The sequence below is a fragment of the Alligator sinensis genome, unplaced genomic scaffold (genome assembly GCF_000455745.1).
Source record: "Alligator sinensis unplaced genomic scaffold, ASM45574v1 scaffold27_1, whole genome shotgun sequence".
In the NCBI taxonomy this organism is placed as follows: Eukaryota; Metazoa; Chordata; order Crocodylia; family Alligatoridae; genus Alligator; species Alligator sinensis.
In genome coordinates, this window is record NW_005842554.1 from 29,726 (window position 1) to 39,645 (window position 9,920).

At 47.2% G+C, this 9,920-nt stretch overlaps 2 pseudogenes; both read right to left on the minus strand.

Annotated features, from left to right (window-relative positions):
• Positions 1–7,719, minus strand: part of LOC112551672 — a 36,011-nt pseudogene extending 28,292 nt beyond the window's left edge.
• Positions 7,720–8,264: 545 nt separating this feature from the next.
• LOC112551673 lies at positions 8,265–8,961 on the minus strand (annotated as a pseudogene).
• Positions 8,962–9,920: the final 959 nt, after the last annotated feature.

Consider the following 9,920-nt stretch of genomic DNA (forward strand, 5'->3'; position numbering starts at 1 on the left):
CACTGCAGGCTGGGTGCAGGGTGGCACTGGGCTCTTCCTAGTAGGGGGATGGGCCGGGCTGTGCTCAGGGCAGGCAGCAGAAGTGCTGAGATGGGGGCTATAGGGGTGGGGGGCTGCAGCCACTCCAAAATTCACCATAGTCCCCCCCCAGTGCTGCTACTGTTTGCCCTGAGTGCAGCCAGGGGTCCAGCCCCCCCGTCAGGAAGAGCCTGGTGCCTCCCTGGCCCCAGCCCACAGTGGCAGTCTGCCCTTGCCCCCCGTACAGATCCAGGGGCACACGCCTTCAGCCCTCCCTGGGTGTGCACAGTGGTGGGAGCCACTTCTCTCATGTCCCCTGGACAAGCTGCTCATGGCTGTGTCCTGCACCCTGCTCTGGCTGTGCAGTGGCTGCCCCAGCCCCAGCCCACTCCCTTCCTCACTGCTGGGGTCTCAATCTGCTCCACCGCCCCCCCACCCCCAATCAATGCCCCTTTGCTCACAACAGACTTAACCACCAGACCTGGTTGCTCTCCATCCTGCCGGACTGTGCCCCTGGCCACCTGCATGCTGTACTGCGGCTGCATACGTGCACAGGGCACTTATCAGTGGCATTATTGGCCACCACAGCCAAAAAAAGCCGATTGCCTATGCAGTCAATTTTCCTTAAATTGGTACCTATCTGATATGGGACCGATGTATCGGTGCACTTCTAGTTTCTGCTTTACCATTCTGTAGCCTGGGAGGTAGTATGGTTAACCTGCAGCACACCTATTATTGTACTGCAGCAGCCCTGTAGTCCAAGGGTCAGCAGCCTGAAAAAGTCTGAACTTGCATGGGAGACTGGAAGCATGGAGCTGCGCTGTGCTGCCTATGCCCTTCACTGTAGAACCTATTCCACAGCATCTGCACGTCCCTCACTGGGGACCATAGGCGATGCATAGAGGGTGCACCCCCTGAGAGTGCTGGTGCCCCCCTGGGAGAGAGGGTGCTCTTGGCTTAGGTGATGGGCAGGGGGGGCAGGCGGAGTGCTGGTGCCCCACCCCTGCTAGAAGTGCCTGCCCGGAGGTGCATGTCCACCCACAACCAGTAACGAGATGGGCTGGGGCTTGGCAAATCTTGGTGCAGTTGCTTGCAGCCTCTCTGATACCTGCTACGTGCAGCCTGGGCTCCGTGGTGGGTGGCAGGGGCCTGCCCAGGTCCTGGGCTGGCTGTGGCAGGTGGTCAGGAGGCTGCAAGCTGCTGCACTGAGGTCTGTGGAGCCCTGCCTCAGCTTATTGCCAGTGGCAGGTGCACACGTCCGTTGGGGTAGACAGCAGAGAAGCCACAAGGGGCCCAATCCTTGTGGCAGCACAGCCCGGTGCCTTCCTCACTATCCACCTGGAGGCATACATGCACCCACCACCAGCAATGAGCTGGGCCAGGGCTCCACAGGCCTCAGTGCAGCAACTCGCAGCTTTCGGCTGCCTGTCACAGCCAGCCCAGGCTCTGGGCAGGCCCCTGCCGCCTGCCACAGAGCCTGGGCTGCTAGCAGGTGGAGGGGAAGCTGCAAGCTGCTACACTGGGGTCTGTTGAACCCCAACCCAGCTTATTGCTGGCAGTGGGTGTTGATGGCAGGGAAGGGGCCAGGGCTGTATTGCCATAACAAGGATCAGGCCACTCATGGCTCCCCTGCTATCTGCCCCCAGCATACCAACTTCTTACAAATCAAGGTTGGTGTTTTTGGCACTCTGCCCAAAAGCATTACTCCTGGTCTCACCTCTTTTAGTGGTGGTCTACCAACTCACAAACAAACTGGCTCTTTGTGTTTTTGCACAGCACCATCTTCTGGATTTTAGGATATTTTCCTGAAACTGGCTAGCATGGAAGAGGAGACAAAAACAGAAAAAATGTAGTTGTAACCAAACTGTTGTTTGCTCAGGATGTACATTTATGGTACCTTGTCCCATTAAATTAAGGTCCTTTCTTTAAATCTGACCTGACTTTGACAAATTGGACTGATTAAAATCAGGAAGACCCATTATGCCAATACAGTTTGCGATAGGGCTTAACATGGCTGCAGAAACAGGCTTTGGAGTCCATCTTTAATCTCGGTGAATTGCAAAGGAGCTAAAACAGTACACTCTTCTGCTCCCCAATCTCAGATGAAAAGAGCCAGAGGAGGAGGATCTGACTTTATTTTTTTAATTTTATTTTGAAAATACATGGAATGTCAAGCCTGGTTTTCCTATTTGCTGGGAGACTAGGGCACCACACTTTTCTCATGGGCATTCACATGGCTCATGATCTCCTCTTGATGTCACTAGCACCTCATGGCTCATGCTGACATTGAACTTGTATACATTTATGAGGCGTTGAGTGTGGAGGTCCTTTTCACCACTCTTGTCTTCCTTCCCTGCTTACTGTTTGCTCTTGCCAACTCTTCAGTTGTCAGTCTCTCTAAAGTTATACCATGTATTTTGTGAAAAATGATAAATGCTTTCACTAGGTGTTTCTCCTTCTGTTTATCCTGGTAGTTAAATCAACTCTGTGGAAGGGTTGCCAGGCTGATCTTGCTCCATGAGGAAGGGTGTTCCTACCACCTGATGAGCACCAAGAGCAGATGAAGCTGTTCTTTAAACTTTCTTAATACTTTTGTAAAACATTTTCAGGGTTTTCATTAATATTGCAAAGCACCTCTGGTGACACTGATTGTTGAAGAGCTTTCAGCTTGATTGTTTGTAATTAGAAGTCTAGATGCTCAGAGGATGTTTTTATTTCTGTTTTTGTAAACTGGACCAAGAGGGAATGATTTGCCCTTTTTTTGTCCAATCTCTTCACAGCTCAGTAATTCAATATTTCCATGGTTATGGTAGACCTGGGCAGACCATTCATGGAGGCATGGTATTTCTCATAGTTTCACAGTTTCTAGGGTTGGAAGGGACCTGAACAGATCATCAAGTCCAACCCCCCCTGTCCTGGGCAGGAACGAATGTTGGGCCAGATATCTATCCAACCTCCTCTTGAAGACCCCCAAGGTATGGGAGAGCACCACCTCCCTTGGGAGCCCATTCCAGAGCCTGGCAGCCCTAACCATAAAGTAATGCCTCCTGATATCAAGCCTGAACCTTCACTCAATCAACATGTGGCCGTTATTCCTTGTTATCCCAGGTGGTGACCAGGGGAACAGAGCCTTACCTATTTTCTGCTGGTCCTCCCTGGTGAGTTATAGGTGGCCACCAGGTCCCCTCTCAGTCTTCTCTTGTGAAGGCTGAATAGATTCAGGCCCTTTAGTCTATCTTCATAGGGCCTGGCCTGCTGCCCCTTGACTATGCAAGTGGTCCTCCTCTGGACCCTCTCAAGGTTAGCCACATCCCTCTTGAAATGCGGCGCCCAGTACTGGATACAGTACTACAACTGCGGCCTGACCAGTGCCGCATAGAGGGGAAGGATCACCTCCCTGAACCTGCTTGTGATGCATCTGTAGATGCACAACAAGGTGCGGTTAGCCTTACTGACCGCATCCTTGCATTGGTAGCTCATGTTCATCCTGGAGTCAGCAATGACTCCAAGATCCGTTTCAGCCACTGTGTTGTTGAGAAGGGTGTTCCCTAGCCTATGGGTATGTTGCAGGTTCCTCATCCCTAGAGGCAGCACCTTGCACTTGTCTGCATTGAATTCCATCCTATTCTCATCCACCCATCTCTGTAACTTGTCTAGATCTAGCTAGATTCTGTCCCTCCCCTCCAGCTGCCCACCTTGCTCCACATCTTTGTGTCATCAGCAAATTTGGACAGCGTGCTTTCCACGCCCACCTCCAAGTCGCTGATAAAGATGCTGAATAGCACAGGCCCGAGGACTAAGCCCTGGGGAACTCCACTGCCCACATCCCTCCAGGTTGAAAATGACCCGTCCACCACCACTCTCTGGGAGCGACTATCGAGCCAATTTGCCACCCATCTAACTGTAGGCATCAATGCCGCAGTTTCTGGTTTTCTGGCCATGAAAGGCAAGGGAAACAATAAGAAGAGGATAGTTAAATCACTGGAGAGCACATCTGAAGGGCTAGTGCTGGCTTAAATGGCTGTTGGCTTGTCACCTGTGTCAGAGGAACTGGAGCTATGGGAGCAGTGGGAGGATGTAACACCAAGGCAGTTGAACTGTTTGAGGAATTGCTTGGGGTGGGTTGCAAATGCCAAGCTGAAGTTAATCTCTGTGCAGTGGCTCTGATCCATGTACCATAGATCTTTGAAATAGCCTGATGGCATTTTCTTACTGAGTTTCTCTTACTTGCAAAGGGACTTGTGAAGTCCCTTCCAGCCCTACTTTTCAATGATCCTACTCTGAGGTGAGAAAGCCCCTTTTGAAGAGGTTTAAGTGCTAGTGATAGATCTCTGACCATATGGCTTGGCCTTGAGCTCAGCCTGAGAAAGGCATTTGAGAGAACTCATTGCTTTTAATCTGCAAGGAAGAGAAATCTTTATTAAGTGAGCTGCTGTGCCTCAGACCCAGGTGATGTCTCTGTAGAGTGCCCTGCTTGTTATCCAAAAAGGTAGCCAATGGGGGGTGGAGGGAAGGATGAGCAGGGCAGGGGGGTATGTGGACTGGGGTAGGGGGTTGCTGCTTTGAGGCTGGCAGTGGTTTGGGGGGGGCGGGGGGCTTATTACACATTAGCCAGCCTGAATCCTCTTCCTCACAGATCCTAGTATGGGGAGGCAAATACCAATCTACCCCCAGTAATGTCTTCATTTGGGGGGTTCTGTTTATTTCTCTTCATGTCTTTATAATTGTCTGTAATTTTTTTATTGAAGAACCAGCTGTTTCATATTGCATCCTCTATTTGCAGACTGCTGTTAGGATAGCACAATGGGACCAGACAGAATGAAAACCATGTGGAAGGTATGAAGAGCTTCTCTCTAAAACATGACTTTCTTTGCCAGAAAAGTCTGTTCTGGAGAAATCCCCGACACTGATAGCATAAGTATTCTAGTCTAGATAGTCTTTCATCCTCCACATGATCACTGAGATTAAAGGAATGGAAGAATTAAAGAAATTACAGACAATTATAAAGACATAAAGGGAAATAAATAGAATCCCCCAGAAGTGCAAATCTCAGACATTCAGCTGCTCTCTGTGCTTCCAATGCTGGTGATAGCTCTTCAGCATTCTCACTGAAAACAAAATGGAAACAGATGTTTGGATTTAGAGACAAACAACAGTAAAGGGTCATAGCATTAGCATTTCAATAGTATTTTTCATCATTGTTTCTTGTTCTCCACACTGTTTTGTGCTGAGCACATTGACAGTGCTTTAAAAACAATGAAAAATCACTGATAGCGCCTTATAGATTCTTGACCACATGCAGCTGCTCTGAGACAAGGGCCTTGCCCTGCTGAAATACTACATGGCTGGGAATTTAGAGCCTGGAAGTCTGCCTGTGACTCTGCCACTAATCTGTTGGACAGCCTTGGTTAACACACTTCATCTCACAGTTCTCTCTCTGCTTCATGCTGAGCCTAGTCTAACATAGCGACAGCTCTGACCAGAGACCCCAGATGACCCCACTCCACCACAGCTCCCATGCTTGCTGTACTGCCAGAAAAGTTACCTTAATTGTTCACTGTCCATGAATGAAACCAATGGGCTCCCCAAATACAGAGAGGATTCAGCTTGAATGGTATCCTCTATGTGCTGCAGCTCCTCGTCTTCCTCCCACTGTTGCTCTGCTACAAGCTTTTCCTTCACCTTCTCCTCTCCCTCTTCATTCTTAGTGTAGTGGGCTGTCAGTTGTGCAAGGAAGTCCATCTTGGGTTGAAGAGCTTTCAGAATGTTTAGCACAGGCTTCAGCACCTTCCCAAGTGAGGTCTTGCTGAAGGCCTGAAATCAAAGAGAAAGCTTTTGAAGAGGACACCTCCTCAGAATCCTTTCTAAACCAGCTTTTCCTACAGGTCACTCATGAGAGTGAACTAAAGCAAGCTCCTTTTAGACTTGCATATGGAGCTATCCTATGAACTTCAGCTGAGCACACAGAAAAATCAGGACTGTGCAATGACAAGTTTTGTTAAAGGAGCACTGCTTTGTCCATCTGTTGCATTTCAACTTTCTGTTTGAAAGCAGATCAGAAACAAACACTAAGGAGCCACTATGCATGTCAACTATTAAGACCAAATACTGATTCTAGGCCCCAATTCAGGAAGGCATTTAAATGCACTTTTATAAGCAGGTGCTATTAATTTCAATTGGTCACTAGCTCAGGCTTCAGGTTATGCAGATACTGAGATTTTTTGTCCTCGGCCCAAACATTGCAATTCATTGAAGCCCGTGAGCACTTCTATTGTCGTATTTCTATACTTAAGTCTTTTCCTGGATCAGGGCTCTAGCAAGGTCACAAATGAAGGGGTTTTTTTGTTTTTGTTTTTTTTGCTTTTAATCAATTCACACATGAACATGTCTGTGTCACAAACTGGTCAGTTCCCATTCTGTAAATAGAAATTCTGGTGTTGTGATGAGACTCAACTACTCAATCCCATGGGCTGCTAAATAAACTGGGTCTGGGTTACCTGTCACTGTTTTCACATCTGGGTTACCTGCACTCATTGCCTGGTTTATACTCCATATCTGATATCATTATTTGGGGCAGGACTCAGCAGTAGGATCTTGGAACCATTGCCCAAGCCATTCACAACTCAGAAATTGGGCTTAGCAAAATAATTTCTAATACAACTTCTGTGCTTTGCTTTGAAAGACGAGAACAAGGCTCCTGAAACCATCCTCATCACTGTGGACACCCACACCCCAGCCTCCGTATTTGTCAGTCTCTAGTTTTGACCCAAGCCTTTCAGAGGAGGCAAAGCCCTTCATACTGCCACATGTGGTCTTTTCTTCCTAGTGATCAAATGGCTGTTTTGGCTTGAAGGGCAGCTGCCTTTGAACCAGTCTCCGCCATCAGTAAGCAAAACAAAGCAGAGAGCTGTAGCTGTAGCTATCTTGTCTACATGCTTAAGCCAAGGGATCCCAGCCCCTTTCTTATCCCCAGACAGATTTCTTGGAAGGAGAGTAGATTCAAGATTAGTACATTTACTGACCACTAACCCAGGACCCTTGCTAGCTGGGATTCTGGATTAGTCCTAGAGCCCACTGTGGGCTCTCTAGAAGATGGTCCACCACCTTTAGAAGAGTATTCAGCATTTGTAGATGAGCTTTCAATGCCACATGAACTTTTTAACAAGAAATCCAGTTAGAAGCAAAATGGCATTCACAAAACAGGATTGCTCTTGTCTTATTCTTTCCACTTACCTCCCCTGGTCTTACAACTGGTTGTCCTGTGCTACCCAGAGAGAAATGACTGTCTTCTTCTCTCTGTGCCTCAGATCTCAAACTTTCACTTTCAAGACACTTTTCAGCCAGCAATGCTCTTGGGTCTCTTAGGCCATCCCCAGTTTGAGCAACAAATGCTTCTTGCAGTTCCTCAGGACATTCTGTTTTTATGGACATGACTTGTAAATGAGACACCAGGTTTGGAGCAATGGGTACATGTTTGATTCTAACATGAAGGATTATTTTCACAGGCAGCTCCTCTGTTTCTGTTGGGGTCTTGTTTGCACTTGAACCTTGCCTCTTCTCATCAATTTTGCCAGGTTCTAGAGGTTTATACAGAGCTGAAGAGGGTGCTTTTGCTAAGGGCTCTTCCTGTTGGTAATCAGTAATTTCTCTCCCTATCAAAACACCTAAGCTCTCTGTGGACACACTCTTGTTGCTTTTCATGTCTGCATAAACTGAGACTTTGGAACAAAGCACTTTCTTGCAGAAGGTCAGATAAACTGGAGTGAATAATTTTGGCTGTCAATGTGTCTGTGTCAGGGGAGAGACCCTGATCTTCAGAAGACTGCAGGTCTGTGGCCTGACATATGAAAAGCTTATTTAACACTGAATCAACTACATTTATGCTGATGTGAAGGATCACTTCCAGGGATTGCACAGTCCTGAGCATGTAGGTTCTGTGAAGGGACCAATTTTCTCATTAGTTCATTACATATTTCTTTCAAAAAAGCATCAGCATAAATACTAGTCGGTGACTGCAAGGGCTGAGGCTCAATTGTATATGTTGGCAGGGCTTACTGTGAGCTTCCTGCACTGCCTTATGCAGTACTTTCTCTTTGGGAAATATTGCTCTGTGTGATGAAAAGAAGGGCTTTCTTGCAAGCTGCCAATCTGGGGTAGAGTTACTCTGGAGCAGACTGCCCTTGGTTTGGCCAGTGTGTCCAGGGGGGATGTAGAAGGTTTGAGCCCCAGAGCTCCTGTTCAGTAACTCAGCTTCCTGATGCCCCCTGATGTGGGTTGTACAAGCTCAGGGACTTGAAGCTGCCTTGGCATTTGCCCTTCCCCTTGTACTTGTTCCTCAGAACCTAGCACTCTTCCCTGGACATTGATCAGTGAAAAGAATTTTCTAACTGTGCCTGTTTTAGGGCAATCTTGTTTGAAGTCAGAAGAAATATCTTCCCTAACGAGACAGTTTTGTAATTTGCAATCTTTTCTTGTTGATTCGTATTTAAAATAAGTTTGGCTATGAGGAAACTTCTCAGCTTTGATATTCTGTGTGGGATGCTCAAACAGAGCTCCCATGAACATCCTCTCTCTGCACAAACTAGAAATATTGTCAGCCTGATGAGGAGGTACCACTGCTGGTTTATCCTCTGGAAGATTTTCTTCCCAAAGCTCTCTGCCTAGAGACAGTGGTCTGCTTCTTGTTGGGGACAGGCCAGGCGAATGTTGAGAAAACAGTGGGGTTAGTTTCCCTCTACTCCCTGTCTTCACACATCCTGGTGATGTATTGGGTGTTCTTGTTCTGTCTGTGAAGACAAACTTTTTGGCATTGGCCTCCTCATCTCTCATGTCTCTCTTAGCTATTTTTCTCTCTTCATATTGTATTATTGCTGGATATATGATGTCTGTTACCTCAGCCACAAACCATGTATTTGTAATTTCATCAGTCATGTCTTTGGTCTTGTTTTTCTGTAGCAGGAACAAATGAGAAGGGACAATAAATGTGTTAGTTAATTCCTTCATTCTCCCTTCTGTACATGGCAACAGCTGTCTACTGGGTGTGATTCAAGCTTTTAGGATAAACAATAACAGCCCCACCATGAGAAGTGCCATGTATCACCAGAGCCTTTTGGATATGGTGGGATATATATCTAACAGAATAAATATAGCAAATAAAGAAACAGACAGTTCAGGAAAGGTCAGTGAAGGACAAACTAGGATAAGCATTGCTTCTTCTTGGGCTTGTTTCTGAAGGGCCGATGTACAGTCTGAAGACCATGGAAGAAAATTCTGACCATCTTAAAGCCCAGGGGAGGTTTGTCATTGATTTCAGCAGGGCCAGGATTCCCCTACATGAGCCTAGAGATTACCTAATTTTTCCAGTTTACCCTATTACAAGTGTCAGGGGAGCTAGGAGTTGGATACACCTCTGGACACACACTGTGGAATGGACCCCGTGTCCAGACACTGTGCCACATGCAGAATAGGAAATGATAGCAAATCTCACTTCCATGTCCCCGTCCCTCCCCAGCCCCCCCTGAGAAAGCACTTATCAACTACCTCACTTCTCCTTATGGAAAAGAATCAAATAATTTGCAGAATTTTTCTCCATCTTGCACCAAACTCAAAAGCTGTGTTCTCCCTGGGCAGTGCTGCTCCCTGCTCTTGCTCAGGATGAGGCATCTAAACACTCTGTCTATTGTGCAGCTTTTATGTTTTTCAAGGACTGTGTAGACTTTTGCAGGGGTTTAGGTTGTAGCCGTGTTGGTCTAAGGACATAGGCAGACAAGGTTCCTTGGGTGAATTTGATATCTTTTATTAGACCAACCCAAATGGTTGGAGAATAGTTATTAAGCAAGCTTTCGGGTTCAAAAACCCTTCGTCAGGCTAAGGAAGCTTCAGCAGTTGGTGTGTGCTCTTCC